We start from the raw sequence: 9,178 nt of genomic DNA, 5'->3' as shown, positions 1-9,178 counted from the left end.
TTGCTCTTTATTTTTTCCAAAAATCATTTCTAGGTACGTAAGTATCTATTTTATCATAGAAACACCAAAAGTTTTCCAAGATTCAACCACTAGCTAGGAACGGTCAAGCCCGCCGTTTTGACCGCATTTTCAAACGGGCATAAAAAATTCAAAAAAAATCAAAAAATTGGAAAACCATCGCATTGTGTCATTATATGTGACCAAGTTTCCAGGAAAAATAATAAACTTGTAATACGGTAATTATTTTAAAAAAGTGTTCTCAGAAATGAGCTATCATGCGTGAAGATTCATGGCTTTCAAGCCAAATGATCAATCTTATGGCCACATTCATGGCATAGTTTGTTCAAATGATCTCATATTGTGCACAAGGGTACATCTTGGAATTCCAAACAATGTTGCCAAAGGAAGTTTTCATTTTCTTTGAACGGAAAATTCATTTTGCATTTTCTGAGTGCCCAAAAGGAGTTTTTTTGTGAAGGAACTACCAAATAATTGTTGCAAAAATGGACCAAATCAATTTTATAAAATATTAGGCCATATATATTGCACAATTGACAAAATGGTTGGGTGAAACAAGTTTTGATCCACTTTTGGTGAAAAAGACAAATGTTCGTCGATTCAGTTGGAAACGGGTCAAATTTGAACTGCAACTGCCTCATAGTTTGCTCTTTGTTTTTTCCAAAAATCATTTCTAGGTACGTAAGTATCTATTTTATCATATAAACACCAAAAAAATTCCAAGATTCAACCACTAGCTAGGAACGGTCAAGCCCACCGTTTTGACCGCATTTTCAAACGGGCATAAAAAATTCAAAAAAAATCAAAAAATTGGAAAACCTTCGCATTGTGTCATTATATGTGACCAAGTTTCCAGGAAAAATAATAAACTTGTTATACGGTAATTATTTTAAAAAAGTGTTCTCAGAAATGAGCTATCATGCGTGAAGATTCATGGCTTTCTAGCCAAATGATCAATCTTATGGCCACATTCATGGCATAGTTTGTTCAAATGATCTCATATTGTGCACAAGGGTACATCTTGGAATTCCAAACAATGTTACCTAAGGAAGTTTTCATTTTCTTTCCACGGAAAATTCATTTTTCATTTTCCGAGTGCCCAAAAGGAGGTTTTTTTGTGAAGGAACTACCAAATAATTGTTGCAAAAATGGACCAAATCAATTTTATAAAATACTAGGCCATATATAATGCACAATTGACAAAATGGTTGGGTGAAACAAGTTTTCATCCACCTCTGGTGAAAAAGACAAATTGTTGTCGATTCACCTGGAAACGGGTCAAATTTGAACTGCAACTGCCTCATAGTTTGCTTTTTATTTTTTCCAAAAATCATTTCTAGGTACATAAGTATCTATTTTATCATAGAAACACCAAAAATTTTCCAAGATTCAACCACTAGCTAGGAACGGTCAAGCCCGCCATTTTGACCGCATTTTGAAACGAGCATAAAAAATTCAAAAAAATCAAAAAATAGGGAAACCTTCACATTGTGTCATTATATGTGACCCATTTTCTAGGAAAAATAATAAACTTGTAATACGGTAATTATTTTAAAAAAGTGTTCACAGAAATGAACTATCACGCGTGAAGATTCATGGCTTTCTAGCCAAATGATCAATTTTATGGCCACATTCATGGCATAGTTTGTTCAAATGATCTCATATTATGCACAAGGGTACATCTTGGAATTCCAAACAATGTTGCCTAAGGAAGTTTTCATTTTCTTTGCACGGAAAATTCATTTTTCATTTTCCAAGTGCCCAAAAGGAGTTTTTTTTGTGAAGGAACTACCAAATAATTGTTGCAAAAATGGACCAAATCAATTTTATAAAATACTAGGCCATATATAATGCACAATTGACAAAATGGTTGGGTGAAACAAGTTTTGATCCATCTTTGGTGAAAAAGACAAATGTTCGTCGATTCAGTTGGAAACGGGTCAAATTTGAACTGCAACTGCCTCATAGTTTGCTCTTTATTTTTTCCAAAAATCATTTCTAGGTACGTAAGTATCTATTTTATCATAGAAACACCAAAAAATTTCCAAGATTCAACCACTAGCTAGGAACGGTCAAGCCCACTGTTTTGACCGCATTTTCAAACGGGCATAAAAAATTCAAAAAAAATCAAAAAATTGGAAAACCTTCACATTGTGTCATTATATGTGACCAAGTTTCCAGGAAAAATAATAAACTTGTAATACGGTAATTATTTTAAAAAAATGTTCTCAGAAATGAGCTATCATGCGTGAAGATTCATGGCTTTAAAGCCAAATGATCAATCTTATGGCCACATTCATGGCATAGTTTGTTCAAATGATCTCATATTGTGCACAAGGGTACATCTTGGAATTCCAAACAATGTTGCCTAAGGAAGCATTCATTTTCTTTGCACGGAAAATTCATTTTTCATTTTCCGAGTGCCCAAAAGGAGGTTTTTTTGTGAAGGAACTACCAAATAATTGTTGCAAAAATGGACCAAATCAATTTTATAAAATACTAGGCCATATATAATGCACAATTGACAAAATGTTTGGGTGAAACAAGTTTTGATCCACCTCTGGTGAAAAAGACAAATTGTTGTCGATTCAGTTGGAAACGGGTCAAATTTGAACTGCAACTGCCACATAGTTTGCTCTTTATTTTTTCCAAAAATCATTTCTAGGTACATAAGTATCTATTTTATCATAGAAACACCAAAAGTTTTCCAAGATTCAACCACTAGCTAGGAACGGTCAAGCCCGCCGTTTTGACCGCATTTTGAAACGGGCATAAAAAATTCAAAAAAAATCAAAAAATTGGGAAACCTTCACATTGTGTCATTATATGTGACCAAGTTTCCAGGAAAAATAATAAACTTGCAATACGGTAATTATTTTAAAAAAGTGTTCTCAGAAATGAGCTATCATGCGTGAAGATTCATGGCTTTCAAGCCAAATGATCAATCTTATGGCCACATTCATGGAATAGTTTGTTCGAATGATCTCATATTGTTCACAAGGGTACATCTTGGAATTCCAAACAATGTTGCCTAAGGAAGTTTTCATTTTCTTTGCACGGAAAATTCATTTTTCATTTTCTGAGTGCCCAAAAGGAGTTTTTTTGTGAAGGAACTACCAAATAATTGTTGCAAAAATGGACCAAATCAATTTTATAAAATACTAGGCCATATATAAAGCACAATTGACAAAATGGTTGGGTGAAACCAGTTTTGATCCACCTCTGGTGAAAAAGACAAATGTTCGTCGATTTAGTTGGAAACGGGTCAAATTTGAACTGCAACTGCCTCATAGTTTGCTCTTTATTTTTTCTAAAAATCATTTCTAGGTACATAAGTATCTATTTTATCATATAAACACCAAAAAAATTCCAAGATTCAACCACTAGCTAGGAACGGTCAAGCCCACCGTTTTGACCGCATTTTCAAACGGGCATAAAAAATTCAAAAAAAATCAAAAAATTGGAAAACCTTCGCATTGTGTCATTATATGTGACCAAGTTTCCAGGAAAAATAATAAACTTGTAATACGGTAATTATTTTAAAAAAGTGTTCTCAGAAATGAGCTATCATGCGTGAAGATTCATGGCTTTCAAGCCAAATGATCAATCTTATGGCCACATTCATGGCATAGTTTGTTCAAATGATATCATATTGTGCACAAGGGTACATCTTGGAATTCCAAACAATGTTGCCTAAGGAATTTTTCATTTTCTTTGCACGGAAAATTCATTTTTCATTTTCCGAGTGCCCAAAAGGAGGGTTTTTTTGTGAAGGAACTACCAAATAATTGTTGCAAAAATGGACCAAATCAATTTTATAAAATACTAGGCCATATATAATGCACAATTGACAAAATGGTTGGGTGAAAAAAGTTTTGATCCACCTCTGGTGAAAAAGACAAATTGCCGTCGATTCAGTTGGAAACGGGTGAAATTTGAACTGCAACTGCCTCATAGTTTGCTCTTTATTTTTTCCAAAAATCATTTCTAGGTAAATAAGTATCTATTTAATCAGAAATACATGGTTTGATGGCGAGACATCGAGGTTTGGACGGTGGCCGAGGGCCCCAACTCTAGAGCGCGTAAGCTCGCATGCCCGCCACGTGGTCACCGCGTGACCGTGGCGTTGCCATGTGTTTTGGGCGGCCTAGGCATGTCTAGTGGGTTGGGAACTCCCCAGGTAGGTGCTAGGAAGAAAATCACAACATAAGATTCTCACGAGGAGACCGATCGATGCTCAAACATGAATAAGCAGCCAAGTGTTTGATTTGTGGTACGGGAAATGCACATGGCTAATGGGCGTCAGTTTTGGCTGAGGATGATCAGTTACTAAGAAGACCGTCTTCACAAATTTTCACCTCAAAAGGAGGAGCCTAGGTGGTACTTGCTTTACAAAGTACCACACTGGACATAAATACAAATGTTGAAGCTGGGCTCAAAATAATGAATGGATTGAGCTGTCATTTGGTGGAGGATGGTTGTTTGGGCATAGGAAAGCACTGTAGAAAATGGATACTATTTGGACATGCCAAAGTGGTACTTCCTTCACAAAGTGCTGCTCTGAACAGAATAGGAAAATGAATATTTTCGAATTATTTTTGAACTAGGCAAGGAATGTTTTTGACATATTTGATGAAGATATGATCCAAAACATTTATGAGAATTTTTTGGAAATTTTTGGAATAACAGAAATATAGGTTGCTTCACAACCTAGGGCAAAAACTGCCACATGGACATGGCACATAGGCAAAACTGATGAGATGGCGCCTAGTCATCACAACCCACCACAATATACATGGCTATGACCATCTATATTGGTCATTAACAACTAGAAATAAGGCAGCAGACTAGCACTGTTTGCTTTGTGACCATTTCGTGTAAGGAAATTACGACCTTTCTAACCAAAATGGTCGCAATGGTTTAGGGTTCGGAGCCCCCCGAACAGCTTTTGACCAATTGGTCTGAAATGGTCATAGATCTATGACCAATTCTTCCAGGGTCACTGATAAAAGGTCACTAGTTGACATATTTCTTGTAGTGTATGTTGTGTCCATTTCATTTGTATTCAGCCGACGTGAGTACAGTCTGCTTCCTTGTGTCCATTTGGCAGAAGTTTAGTTGTGGGGTGGAGTACGTAGTAATGTTTGGAGAGAGTAGTAATTTGTGTCGAGGAAGTATATATTTCAGTTTTGTGTTTTGGTATAGCCGCGCTTCACATTCTTAAATAAATTGTGGCGGCACTACTTTTTTCTTTGACAAAGCGACTGCAACACATTATGTTGAGTCCACTTAAATAAAATGTGGCTGAGCCACTTCATCCATAAGCCTGGCGCTACTTCTGCACCCATTACTCGCGCTCTCAATGCAATCAGGATGCAAGTCATGTATCTAGTCTTGTTGCATTGTTGCTACTAACTAATTTATTCGTATTATTGTTTTCATTTGTCGCTTGCGTAAAATTTTCTATGTTCGTCATTGCGGTAAAATTTTCTATGTTCGTCATTGCGTAAAATTTTCTATGTTGCTACTAACATGCCCCGGTCGTCATTGCAGTAATCACACTGAGGGATCCTATCATCGTCAGACATTTCCTATGTTCGCAGTTCAAAGATTATAAATCGATGGCAATTACCCCAATTACCAGGAACTCAACACACAAATCACTATTCAGCACGGGTTGACTTTCGGTCTGTCATGTCTTCCTTGAAAACTCTCATCTCATGTGGTGTATATGATGGGCAATCCCTCTCTGATATATTCGACCGTCGGTGATGTTCGCTCCTCCCTTCATTGCCGAGTGCATTACACCCGAATATCTAGCACTCGTCAACGAACGAGAAGCGACCCGCACGACAACAATTGGGATTCTTCCTCTCTGACATTTTGGCAATATATGGTGGACACTCCGTCACAGATATTTCGGCCGTGAGTGATGGTCGTTTCCCCTCCTTCTCTCGTGCATTAACCCGAGGGTTATCTTTATTATAGCACCCCCGGGCCAATGCTTGTCTAAGTGTTGGTCCAAACTAGAGCACCGGGCGGGACCATCCCTTGGCAAGTTGGGTCACGTCGGTACCTGTACACTTCGCTTATTCGGTGTGTCCTGAGAACGAGATACGTGCGACTCCTATCGGGATTGTCGACACATCAGGCGGTCTTGCTGGTCTTGTTTTACCATTGTCAAAATGTCTTGTAAACCGGGATTCCGATACTGATCGGGTCTTCCTGGGAGAAGGAATATCCTTCGTTGACCGTGAGAGCTTGTGATGTGCTAAGTTGGGACACCCCTGCAGGGTATAAACTTTCGAGAGCCGTGCACACGGTTATGTGGCAGATGGGAAATTGTTAATGTCCGGTTATAGATAACTTGACACCAGATCCGAATTAAAACGCATCAACCGCGTGTGTAGCCGTGATGGTCTCTTCTCGGTGGAGTCCGGGAAGTGAACACGGTTTTGAGTTATGTTTGACGTAAGTAGGAGTTTAGGATCACCTCTTGATCATTGCTAGCTTCACGACCGTTCCGTTTGCTCTCTTCTTACTCTTATTTACGTATGTTAGCCACCATATCATGCTTAGTTGCTCTGCAACCTCACCACTTTACCCCTTCCTTACCCATTAGCTTTGCTAGTCTTGATACCCATGGTAATGGGATTGCTGAGTCCTCGTGGCTCACAGATTACTACAACAACATTTGCAGGTACAGATTATGCGATGATCATGACACGAGAGCGATGTTTGCTTGTTTTGGAGTTCTCCTTCTGCTTCTTCTTCGATCAGCAGAAAGGTTCCGGGTCGGCAGCCTGGGCTAGCAGGGTGCATGTCGTTTGAGTTTCTGTTTGTGTTTCATCGGTAGGCGGATGGTGCTCTTATGTAAGATGATGTTGTATTCGTGTGACATTGTTTGCCTTTTGTATGTATCCCCAACTATTATGTAATGTTGATGTAATGATATCCACCTTGCAAAAGCGTGTCCAATATGCGCTTCTATCCTTAGTGGGACCTTCGAGTTTCTTTAGGATAGTATCGCATATTGGGCGTAACACGCCGGCACGGTCTCGTCGGAGGACTACATCACAAAAAGGCTGGTAAAGCTTCGCCCTCGTCCCCATCTCAGGCATCCAGCCATGCAGGATCCACCGCCGACGGGAAACCCCAAGACAGTATGCCTCCTGTCCCCCATCCTATCTCATGATCATAGATACACTATCGTTAGTTTTCGAACATTGTTAGATCAGTTGGAAGGGGGTAACTGATGTTAGTGTTAGTTTAGGAGCAACTTTCTCACTCATAGATCGGTCTAATTCTGCTGCAAGCTAGGAAGATCGAGTAAGCTAGCAACTGAAAAAAAAAGTTTATTCGCTCATAGATAGGTCTAAGTCTGCAGCAAGCTAGGAAGATCGAGTAAGCTAGCCATTGAATCCAACTGTTTTTCGTTGCACTATGGGTGGATTTGAAGTTGATTTTTCTGGCAAAGTTTCGTGAGATGACCTAGACGAATTGGTTGCACATCCCACTATATGAGCTGCTTGTGTTAATACCCCACTTGTTTTCTGTACTCTTACCATGACTATGATGTATCCCAGTTGTCTGGAAATAAAAGGGATCTAGCCTTAATAACATGTGAGCCATAAGAAGTCGTGTTGCCACCCTATTTAAGCCTTCTTATCACTAATAGTACTTATAGTGGATGTCAAAGCAGATATTGCTATTGGAGGCCGAACTCCATGGAGGCCTCCAAATGTAAAATTCAAAATTAATGAAAATTCATATTTTTACTGTTCAAAAAATTATGAAAAAATTTAGACATACATGAAAGCATAATGCACAAATATGTAAATTTTCAAGATGAAATATGTTGAAATGAGGGTTGTGCAATAGAAAAAACAAATCTAGGGCTTTTTAATTAACACATGATACCGACCATGAATTTGTCTTTTTTGTACCGCATTTAAAGGTATTTCATCCTAAAATTTACACATACACCTCACATCCTTGCTTACTTGTACAAAAGAATTCAGATTTTTTTATACCAAAAAATTTGAATTTTGACTTTTTTTCCAATATTGGCCTCCATGGAGCCCAATATCCAAAACGCCATACTCATGCCAAAAGCCATTTTAGGGTTTTACAGATACTAAAGCAAGTAAGTACACCTGATCGAAAGCCTTCTATTCATCTGTAACAATAGTTCCCTGGCTGATTCAAAATGGCTGATGCTACAAGTCCTCCCGCTTGTTTTATCTCAGTAATAATTGGGCCGACACAAAATTTTGTGGCCCCTCTCCCTCCTATTGCACGTGCTAGATAGTCATTGGATGAGTCGGCAGATGGCCTCAGTGACCACATACCAAAGCCCCATATCAAAGTTGAAGCGGTTTTCCCCAACAGTTTTAGTACTGCATCCGACTGACAGGCGACAGACCACACCGCACACTCCCATTCTCCTGTGGTTGTCTCTTTACGTTTTACCTTCACCAACGCTACGCTGCTGACAATGGCCTCCAACTCCGATGACGCCCAGCTGCAGCTTAAGAACTTGGCAGTAGGGATGTATAGATTGTAGAGCAATGACTGGTCAAAATGGAGAAAACATGCTAACAAAATTCACTTTGAATACAATCCGTATAGAACTATTGTGACTGATATATGCAATTCCGAGCAAACATGTCAACACATATGTAGCTTGATCTTAGTTCGACCTTAAAGTGATAGGAGTTCATATACATTTCCATTGTGTTATTCCATTTTAAAAATTGTACCTTTCAGTAAAATATGTTGTTCACACACACCATTTATTAATCACTGCAGAAACAATTAGTTTATTTGGACCATTATATAAGTGAAAGTGCACCCAACATTTTTGTGAAGAATAAGAGTATACTTACGACCCTTATATAGCAGAAAAGTGCAGTTAACATTTTTGTGAAGAATAAGAGTACATGTATCTCTGTACGCATCTGTATAAAAAATAGTTCCTTCTCGTTATTAGTGAGAATACACTAGCTTAAGATTACACTTCCGTGGATTCTACTACTGTATAAATCTTGCATAAGTTGTAACAGCTATCAGAGCTCTTCGTGCCGACTGCCTGCTAGTACATTGTTATCTTGTCTAATAACACTGGCTCAAACACACACGCTTGCTAAAAAAAAGTATA

At 38.4% G+C, this 9,178-nt stretch overlaps 1 pseudogene; it reads left to right on the top strand.

Annotated features, from left to right (window-relative positions):
• Nucleotides 1–9,178, top strand: part of LOC123115034 (E3 ubiquitin protein ligase DRIP1-like) — a 137,087-nt pseudogene that overhangs the window by 44,345 nt on the left and 83,564 nt on the right.

The sequence above is a fragment of the Triticum aestivum genome, chromosome 5B (genome assembly GCF_018294505.1).
Source record: "Triticum aestivum cultivar Chinese Spring chromosome 5B, IWGSC CS RefSeq v2.1, whole genome shotgun sequence".
Taxonomy (NCBI): Eukaryota; Viridiplantae; Streptophyta; class Magnoliopsida; order Poales; family Poaceae; genus Triticum; species Triticum aestivum.
Note: the sequence above shows the minus strand (reverse complement) of the source record. Positions and strands in the feature narration are given on the sequence as shown.